At 46.4% G+C, this 11,093-nt stretch overlaps 1 protein-coding gene across 3 annotated transcripts in view; it reads right to left on the reverse strand.

Annotated features, from left to right (window-relative positions):
• Positions 1–5,068, reverse strand: part of LOC129858447 (FERM and PDZ domain-containing protein 3-like) — a 142,820-nt gene extending 137,752 nt beyond the window's left edge. For 2 of the 3 annotated variants that reach the window (XM_055927688.1, XM_055927687.1), the window contains exon 1: positions 4,815–5,068. The gene's annotated coding sequence lies outside the window, so the exon portion shown is untranslated. The remainder of the gene's footprint in view (positions 1–4,814) is intronic. The other variant, XM_055927691.1, reaches the window with a different exon arrangement.
• Positions 5,069–11,093: the final 6,025 nt, after the last annotated feature.

Raw genomic sequence — 11,093 nt, forward strand, 5'->3', positions numbered from 1 at the left:
ATCATTCTAATGTTAAGGTAAGATGGGAATAGGAAAAGCTGATCTGAGAGCAGCGTTGCCTTCCTTTTGATCCTATAAGTATCAACACATGCTCCAACGACGTACTTAGCGACTGCTCTCTATGCGGGGACTTTTGCAAAATGCATGTTACATCATCGGCTGTTGTAGAGAAGATGCATGGTTAAAACACTCGTAAGCCTATTTTCCATCGCTGTCGGGAAACCGGCCCCTGGTTAGCTCAAAGACGTTGAATCAACCTTACACAAACATCTATTTCCGATGTCTGAGCCCACGTGTTTTCCTTAGAGCTAAATGAGAGAGAGAACTTGACTTGGAAAGTTGTCTAGTAATCAGCTACCAAAAAGTAAAGCATATATTCATCATAAATATTCATAGTTGATATTTCTGCCTATTGTATTTCTCTGTTAACAGGTCTATATTTCCTAGATGGTTAATAAGATATCCTTATGCTGATCTAGCAATATCAGAGCTTGCATTATTGGGTTACATGAGCTTTTGTGGCCCATCCACCCTCTAGCCAGGCATTACTTTGCACTTTTTTTGTTTAAATTGTCACATATATCAATTTAACCATTTTTGCAGTCAAATATTTTTTCACAACCATCCATTTAATAAATGGGAGACATTAGAGATGTAAAGAACCATGGTTGGGTTTTGTTCTACCTGGGGTAGAGGTGTCTCAAAAATGTTTGGGGCATTGCCACTAGCCTTGTTATCCTGGTAAATAATCTTTCATCACTCAGGCGAAGCCGGAAATATAGTTTCATCACAGAGTGGACGGCTGAGTTTGATTATTTCCAAAGACAAACCAGGGACTCTCTGAGAATCAGTTTGTAATCTGGATCATACTACAGTAGGATTGTCAACATACCTCTATTGCCATACTACCATTACCAGATATTCCTTACTTACTAGTTTTTCAATACTGGTGTTGTGACAACCCTATACAACACAGCAATCGCTCCCTCTGAAAAGCTAAATGATGGTGAATACATTACAGTAGATAATGATGTTGAATAGATTACAGTAGATAATGATGGTGAAATAATGAGGGTTAATAGAGTACAGTAGATAATGATGTTGAATAGATTACAGTAGATAATGATGGTGAAATAGAGGGTTAATAGAGTACAGTAGATAATGATGGTGAAATAATGAGGGTTAATAGATTACAGTAGATAATGATGGTGAAATAGAGGGTTAATAGATTACAGTAGATAATGAGGGTTAATAGATTACAGTAGATAATGATGGTGAAATAATGAGGGTTAATAGAGTACAGTAGATAATGATGTTGAATAGATTACAGTAGATAATGATGGTGAAATAATGAGGGTTAATAGAGTACAGTAGATAATGATGGTGAAATAATGAGGGTTAATAGAGTACAGTAGATAATGATGTTGAATAGAGTACAGTAGATAATGATGGTGAAATAATGAGGGTTAATAGAGTACAGTAGATAATGATGGTGAAATAATGAGGGTTAATAGAGTACAGTAGATAATGATGGTGAAATAATGAGGGTTAATAGAGTACAGTAGATAATGATGTTGAATAGATTACAGTAGATAATGATGGTGAAAAGAGTACTGTATTGCCCTCGCCGGAAGCCTGTGTTTCAGACATAAGGAAGTGGATGGCTGCAAATGTTCTACTTTTAAACTCAAGACAAAACAGAGATGCTTGTTCTAGGTCCCAAGAAACAAAGAGATCTTCTGTTGAATCTGACAATTAATCTTGATGGTTGTACAGTCGTCTCAAATAAAACTGTAAAGAACCTCGGTGTTACTCTGGACCCTGATCTCTCTTTTGATGAACATATCAAGACTGTTTCAAGGACAGCTTTTTTCCACCTAAGTAACATTGCAAAAATCAGAAACTTTCTGTCCAAAAATGATGCAGAAAAATGTATCCATGCTTTTGTCACTTCTAGGTTGGACTAATGCAATGCTCTACTTTCCGGCTACCCGGATAAAGCACTAAATAAACTTCAGTTAGTGCTAAACGTGGCTGCTAGAATCTTAACTGGAACCCCAAAATATGATCATATTACTCCAGTGCTAGCCTCTCTACACAGGCTTCCTGTTAAGGCAAGGGCTGATTTCAAGGTTTTACTGCTAACCTACAAAGCAGTACATGGGCTTGCTCCTATCTATCTTTCCAATTTGGTTCTGTCGTACATATCTACACATATGCTGCAGTCACAAGACGCAGGCCTCCTAACTGTCCCTAGAATTTCTAAGCAAACAGCTGGAGGCAGGGCTTTCTCCTATAGAGCTCCATTTTTATGGAATGGTCTGCCTACCCATGTGAGAGACGCTGACTCGGTCTCAACCTTTAAGTCTTTATTGAAGACTCATCTCTTCAGTAGGTCCTATGATTGAGTGTAGTCTGGCCCAGGAGTGTGAAGGTGAACGGAAAGGCACTGGAGCAACGAACCGCCCTTGCTGTCTCTGCCAGGCCAGTTCCCCTCTCTCCACTGGGATTCTCTGCCTCAAACCCTATTACAGGGGCTGAGTGGCTTACTGATGCTCTACCATGCCGTCCCTAGGAGGGGTGCGTCACCTGAGTGGGTTGAGTCACTGACATGATCTTCCTGTCTGGGTTGGTGCCCCCCCCTTGGGTTGTGCCGTGGCGGAGATCTTTGTGGGTTATACTCGGCCTTGTCTCAGGATGGTAAGTTGGTGGTTGAAGATATCCCTCTAGTGGTGTGGGGGCTGTGCTTTGGCAAAGTGGGTGGGGTTATATCCTGCCTGTTTGGCCCTGTCCTGGGGTATCGTCAGATGGGGCCACAGGGTCTCCCGACCCCTCCTGTCTCAGCCTCCAGTATTTATGCTGCAGTAGTTTATGTGTCGGGGGGCTAGGGTCAGTCTGTTATATCTGGAGTATTTCTCCTGTCTTATCCGGTGTTCTGTGTGAATTTAAGTGTGTTCTCTCTCTCTCTCTCTACCTGTCCTGATGACTCCTTGCTGTCCCCAGTCCACCTGGCCGTGCTGTTGCTCCAGTTTCAACTGTTCTGCCTGCGGCTATGAAACCCCGACCTGTTCACCGGATGTGCTACCTGTCCCTGACCTGCTGTTTTCAACTCTCTAGAGACAGCAGGAGCGGTAGAGATACTCTGAATGATCAGCTATGAAAAGCAAACTGACATTTACTCCTGAGGTGCTGACCTGTTGCACCCTCGACATCCACTCTGATTATTATTATTTGACCCTGCTGGTCATCTATGAACATTTGAACATCTTGGCCATGTTCTGTTATAATCTCCACCCAGCACAGCCAGAAGAGGACTGGCCACCCCTCATAGCCTGGTTCCTCTCTAGGTTTCTTCCTAGGTTCTGGCCTTTCTAGGGAGTTTTTCCTAGCCACCGTGAATAGAGTACTGTAGATAATGATGTTGAATAGATTACAGTAGATAATGATGGTGAAATAATGATGTTGAATAGATTGCAGTAGATAATGAAATAATGATGGTTAATAGAGTACAGTAGATAATGATGGTGAAATAATGATGGTGAATAGATTACTGTATATAATGATGGTGAATAGATTACTGTAGATAATGATGGTGAATAGAGTACAGTAGATAATGTTGGTGAATAGAGTACAGTAGATACTGATTGTGAATAGAGTACTGTAGATAATGTGGGTGAATAGAGTACAGTAGATACTGATGGTGAATAGAGCGACAGTCGATAATGATGGTGAATAGATTACTGTAGATAATGTTGGTGAATAGAGTACTGTAGATAATGATGGTGAATAGAGTACTGTAGATAATGATGGTGAATAGAGTACTGTAGATAATGATGGTGAATAGAGTACTGTAGATAATGATGGTGAATAGAGTACAGTAGATACTGTTGGTGAATAGAGTACAGTAGATACTGATGGTGAATAGAGTACTGTAGATAATGTGGGTGAATAGAGTACAGTAGATAATGATGGTGAATAGAGTACAGTAGATAATGCTGGTGAATAGATTACTGTAGATAATGATGGTGAATATATTACTGTAGATTATGATGGTGAATAGAGTACTGTAGATAATGATGGTGAATAGATTACTGTAGATAATGATGGTGAATATATTACTGTAGATAATGATGGTGAATATAGTACTGTAGATAATGATGGTGACTAGAGTACTGTAGATAATGATGGTGAATAGATTACTGTAGATAATGCCGGTGAATAGAGTACTGTAGATAATGCTGAAGAATAGAGTACTGTAGATAATGCTGAAGAATAGAGTACTGTAGATAACGATGGTGACTAGAGTACTGTAGATAACTATGGTGACTAGAGTACTGTAGATAACGATGGTGACTAGAGTACTGTAGATAATGCTGGTGAATAGAGTACTGTAGATAATGCTGGTGAATAGAGTACTGTAGATAATGCTGGTGAATAGAGTACTGTAGATAATGCTGAAGAATAGAGTACTGTAGATAATGATGGTGAATAGAGTACTGTAGATAATGATGGTGAATAGAGTACTGTAGATACTGATGGTGAATAGAGTACTGTAGATACTGATGGTGAATAGAGTACTGTAGATACTGATGGTGAATAGAGTACTGTAGATAATGATGGTGAATAGAGTACAGTAGATACTGATGGTGAATAGAGTACAGTAGATACTGATGGTGAATAGAGTACAGTAGATACTGATGGTGAATAGAGTACAGTAGATAATGATGGTGAATAGATAACTGTAGATAATGATGGTGAATAGATAACTGTAGATACTTATTGTGAATAGTGTACTGTAGGTAATGTGTACTCACGGTTTTTGTTCAGTGTAGATTATGTATTGCAGAGTAGGTTTCTCTGAGACAGCGATCACACACACACACACTCTCACACAGAAACACACACTTGCAGACAGGTGGTTTGGGCCACTGTAGGGAGACACAGAGAAAGACAGGTGGTTTGGGCCACTGTAGGGAGACACAGAGGAAGACAGGTGGTTTGGGCCACTGTAGGGAGACACAGAGAAAGACAGGTGGTTTGGGCCACTGTAGGGAGACACAGAGGAAGACAGGTGGTTTGGGCCACTGTAGGGAGACAGAGGAAGACAGGTGGTTTGGGCCACTGTAGGGAGACACAGAGGAAGACAGGTGGTTTGGGCCACTGTAGGGAGACACAGAGGAAGACAGGTGGTTTGGGCCACTGTAGGGAGACACAGAGAAAGACAGGTGGTTTGGGCCACTGTAGGGAGACACAGAGGAAGACAGGTGGTTTGGGCCACTGTAGGGAGACACAGAGGAAGACAGGTGGTTTGGGCCACTGTAGGGAGACACAGAGGAAGACAGGTGGTTTGGGCCACTGTAGGGAGACACAGAGAAAGACAGGTGGTTTGGGCCACTGTAGGGAGACACAGAGAAAGACAGGTGGTTTGGGCCACTGTAGGGAGACACAGAGAAAGACAGGTGGTTTGGGCCACTGTAGGGAGACACAGAGAAAGACAGGTGGTTTGGGCCACTGTAGGGAGACACAGAGGAAGACAGGTGGTTTGGGCCACTGTAGGGAGACACAGAGAAAGACAGGTGGTTTGGGCCACTGTAGGGAGACACAGAGAAAGACAGGTGGTTTGGGCCACTGTAGGGAGACACAGAGGAAGACAGGTGGTTTGGGCCACTGTAGGGAGACACAGAGAAAGACAGGTGGTTTGGGCCACTGTAGGGAGACACAGAGAAAGACAGGTGGTTTGGGCCACTGTAGGGAGACACAGAGAAAGACAGGTGATTTGGGCCACTGTAGGGAGACACAGAGGAAGACAGGTGGTTTGGGCCACTGTAGGGAGACACAGAGAAAGACAGGTGGTTTGGGCCACTGTAGGGAGACACAGAGAAAGACAGGTGGTTTGGGCCACTGTAGGGAGACACAGAGGAAGACAGGTGGTTTGGGCCACTGTAGGGAGACACAGAGAAAGACAGGTGGTTTGGGCCACTGTAGGGAGACACAGAGAAAGACAGGTGGTTTGGGCCACTGTAGGGAGACACAGAGGAAGACAGGTGGTTTGGGCCACTGTAGGGAGACACAGAGAAAGATGAAGAGATGTGTCAGTCATACATGTACAGAACCACCGTCCTGGACAGCAGCGATCAGTAGGCCTATAATGGCCATAACAAGACAGCAGCAGCGATCAGTAGGCCTATAATGGCCATAACAAGACAGCAGCAGCGATCAGTAGGCCTATAATGGCCATAACAAGACAGCAGCAGCTGTTCAGATCCATGGACAGCAACTCATGGCTAGCCACTGCCGTTTCAGCACATAACATACTCAGCCCCATGGACAGTAACCCAAGACTGTGACTGCTGCAGCATCCTCAACATGTTCAGCTCTATGGACAGTTCCCCAACTGTACTCTATTCAGCCCTATGGACAGATCTCCAACTGTACTCTATTCAGCTCTATGGACAGTTCCCCAACTGTACTCTATTCAGCTCCATGGACAGATCTCCAACTGTACTCTATTCAGCCCTATGGACAGATCTCCAACTGTACTCTATTCAGCCCTATGGACAGATCTCCAACTGTACTCTATTCAGCCCTATGGACAGTTCCCAACTGTACTCTATTCAGCTCCATGGACAGTTCCCCAACTGTACTCTATTCAGCCCTATGGACAGATCTCCAACTGTACTCTATTCAGCCCTATGGACAGATCTCCAACTGTACTCTATTCAGCCCTATGGACAGTTCCCAACTGTACTCTATTCAGCCCTATGGACAGTTCCCCAACTGTACTCTATTCAGCCCTATGGACAGTTCCCCAACTGTACTCTATTCAGCTCTATGGACAGTTCTCCAACTGTACTCTATTCAGCCCTATGGACAGATCTCCAACTGTACTCTATTCAGCCCTATGGACAGTTCCCCAACTGTACTCTATTCAGCTCTATGGACAGTTCCCCAACTGTACTCTATTCAGCCCTATGGACAGTTCCCCAACTGTACTCTATTCAGCCCTACGGACAGTTCCCCAACTCTATTCAGCCCTATGGACAGTTCCCCAACTGTACTCTATTCAGCCCTATGGACAGTTCCCCAACTGTACTCTATTCAGCCTTATGGACAGTTCCCCAACTGTACTCTATTCAGCCTTATGGACAGTTCCCCAACTGTACTCTATTCAGCCTTATGGACAGTTCCCAACTGTACTCTATTCAGCCCCATGGACAGTTCCCCAACTGTACTCTATTCAGCCCCACGGACAGATCTCCAACTCTAATCTATTCCGTTACCTTAGCTTTCTTGGGGACATGAACAATGGTGTCCCTCTTGAAGCATGTGGGGACAGCAGACTGGGATAAGGATTGATTGAATATGTCCAAAAACACACCAGCCAGCTGGTCTGCGCATGCTCTGAGGACGCGGCTGGGGATGCCGTCTGGGCCTGCAGCCTTGCGAGGGTTAACACGTTTAAATGTTTTGCTCACGTCGGCTGCAGAGAAGGAGAGCCCGCAGGTTTTGGTAGTGGGCCGTGTCAGTGGCACTGTATTGTCCTTAAAGCGAGAAAATAAGTTGTTTAGTCTGTCTGGGAGCAAGACATCCTGGTCCGCGACGGGGCTGGATTTCCTTTTATAGTCCCTGATTGACTGTAGACCCTGCCACATACCTCTCCAACTCTAATCTGTTCAGGACCATGGATAATCCCCAGCCTGTTCAGCACCATGGATTACCCCCAGCCTGTTCAGCACCATGGATTACCCCCAGCCTGTTCAGCACCATGGATAATCCCCAGCCTGTTCAGCACCATGGATAATCCCCAGCCTGTTCAGGACCATGGATAATCCCCAGCCTGTTCAGCACCATGGATAATCCCCAGCCTGTTCAGCACCATGGATAATCCCCAGCCTGTTCAGCACCATGGATAATCCCCAGCCTGTTCAGCACCATGGATAATCCCCAGCCTGTTCAGCACCATGGATAATCCCCAGCCTGTTCAGCACCATGGATTACCCCCAGCCTGTTCAGCACCATGGATAATCCCCAGCCTGTTCAGCACCATGGATAATCCCCAGCCTGTTCAGGACCATGGATAATCCCCAGCCTGTTCAGCACCATGGATAATCCCCAGCCTGTTCAGCACCATGGATAATCCCCAGCCTGTTCAGCACCATGGATAATCCCCAGCCTGTTCAGCACCATGGATAATCCCCAGCCTGTTCAGCACCATGGATAATCCCCAGCCTGTTCAGCACCGTGGATAATCCCCAGCCTGTTCGGCACCGTGGATAATCCCCAGCCTGTTCGGCACCGTGGATAATCCCCAGCCTGTTCGGCACCGTGGATAACCCCCAGCCTGTTCGGCACCGTGGATAACCCCCAGCCTGTTCGGCACCGTGGATAACCCCCAGCCTGTTCGGCACCATGGATAACCCCCAGCCTGTTCGGCACCATGGATAACCCCCAGCCTGTTCGGCACCATGGATAACCCCCAGCCTGTTCGGCACCATGGATAATCCCCCGCCTGTTCAGCACCATGGATAACCCCCCGCCTGTTCAGCACCATGGATAACCCCCCGCCTGTTCAGCACCATGGATAACCCCCCGCCTGTTCAGCACCATGGATAACCCCCAGCCTGTTCAGCACCATGGATAACCCCCAGCCTGTTCAGCACCATGGATAACCCCCAGCCTGTTCAGCACCATGGATAACCCCCAGCCTGTTCAGCACCATGGATAACCCCCAGCCTGTTCAGCACCATGGATAACCCCCAGCCTGTTTAGCACCATGGATAACCCCCAGCCTGTTTAGCACCATGGATAACCCCCAGCCTGTTCAGCACCATGGATAACCCCCAGCCTGTTCAGCACCATGGATAACCCCCAGCCTGTTCAGCACCATGGATAACCTCCAGCCTGTTCAGCACCATGGATAACCTCCAGCCTGTTCAGCACCATGGATAACCCCCAGCCTGTTCAGCACCATGGATAACCCCCAGCCTGTTCAGCACCATGGATAACCCCCAGCCTGTTCAGCACCATGGATAATCCCCAGCCTGTTCAGCACCATGGATAACCCCCAGCCTGTTCAGCACCATGGATAACCTCCAGCCTGTTCAGCACCATGGATAACCCCCAGCCTGTTCAGCACCATGGATAACCCCCAGCCTGTTCAGCACCATGGATAACCCCCAGCCTGTTCAGCACCATGGATAACCCCCAGCCTGTTCAGCACCATGGATAACCCCCAGCCTGTTCAGCACCATGGATAACCTCCAGCCTGTTCAGCACCATGGATAACCTCCAGCCTGTTCAGCACCATGGATAACCTCCAGCCTGTTCAGCACCATGGATAACCTCCAGCCTGTTCAGCACCATGGATAACCTCCAGCCTGTTAGGACCATGGATAACCTCCAGCCTGTTCAGCACCATGGATAACCCCCAGCCTGTTCAGCACCGTGGATAACCTCCAGCCTGTTCAGCACCGTGGATAACCTCCAGCCTGTTCAGCACCATGGATAACCCCCAGCCTGTTCAGCACCATGGATAACCTCCAGCCTGTTCAGCACCATGGATAACCCCCAGCCTGTTCAGCACCATGGATAACCCCCAGCCTGTTCAGCACCATGGATAATCCCCCATCTGAAAACCACTCAACAATCAAGCAGCTGCAGGCCTGGCAGAGATACAGTATCACATTTAAATCAGAATGATCAGAAAATCTGAAACTCTGGACTAAAATACTATTGTAAACCGTACAGATGTATCCTAACCTGGAGTAGTTCCAAGTCGGATAGAAGCAGGATCTGACCAGTATGATGCCCTGTAATGTGAGAGTGGACTGGACAGGTGACAGGAGAGGAGAACAGGAGAGGAGAACAGGAGAGAAGACCAGAAGAGGAGACCAGAAGAGGAGACCAGAAGAGGAGACCAGAAGAGGAGACAGACGAGGAGACAGGAGAGGAGAAAAGGAGAGAAGAGGCAGGAAAGAGGAGACATGAGAGGAGACATGAGAGGAGAACAGGAGAGGAGACAGGAGAACAGGAGAGGAGAACACGAGAGGAGAACAAGAGAGGAGAACACGAGAGGAGAACACGAGAGGAGAACACGAGAGGAGAACACGAGAGGAGAACACGAGAGGAGAACACGAGAGGAGAACAGGAGAGGAGAACAAGAGAGGAGAACAAGAGAGGAGAACAAGAGAGGAGAACAAGAGAGGAGAACAAGAGAGGAGAACAAGAGAGGAGAACAAGAGAGGAGAACGGAGAGGAGAACAAGAGAGGAGAACAAGAGAGGAGAACAAGAGAGGAGAACGGAGAGGAGAACGGAGAGGAGAACGGAGAGGAGAACAAGAGAGGAGAACGGAGAGTAGACAGGAGAGGAGAACGGAGAGTAGACAGGAGAGGAGAACAAGAGAGGAGAAGAAGAGAGGAGAACGGAGAGGAGAACAAGAGAGGAGAACAAGAGAGGAGAACAAGAGAGGAGAACGGAGAGGAGAACGGAGAGGAGAACGGAGAGGAGAACAAGAGAGGAGAACGGAGAGTAGACAGGAGAGGAGAACGGAGAGTAGACAGGAGAGGAGAACAAGAGAGGAGAAGAAGAGAGGAGAACGGAGAGGAGACAGGAGAGGAGACAGGGAACATCGTGAAGTCAGGGTGATAAGTGTAAGCACTTTAGAATCCATTTGGAATCAACCTTGTCATATCATTCTCAACACTACTTAGTGTCATCGTGGAACATTGAAGGTGGAACATGAAACATTGAACATGGAAGTTGGAAGAAGATTCCATTTGTTCCAGTTATTTCAGGCTGTCATGGAGACCACAAGTGGGATTCTGTGTGCATTATACAGCAGATCAACATGATATTTAGACCATGTTAATAATGATAATAATAATTCACACAAACAAGATCGTCTCATTTAGTTAAAAACAATCTTAATGGATCTTTAATATTCACATTCATTTGATAATCGAAGAAATTAGATATTTTCCTTTTTCAAAGCTGTTATGCCGGAAGCACCAATCAGAGGAACTAGACAGAGAGGTAGAGAAGGGGGCGGGGGACAGAGAGAGAAATGGAGACAGAGAAGGGGTGAGAGATAGGG

The sequence above is a fragment of the Salvelinus fontinalis genome, chromosome 6 (genome assembly GCF_029448725.1).
Source record: "Salvelinus fontinalis isolate EN_2023a chromosome 6, ASM2944872v1, whole genome shotgun sequence".
Lineage (NCBI taxonomy): Eukaryota > Metazoa > Chordata > Actinopteri > Salmoniformes > Salmonidae > Salvelinus > Salvelinus fontinalis.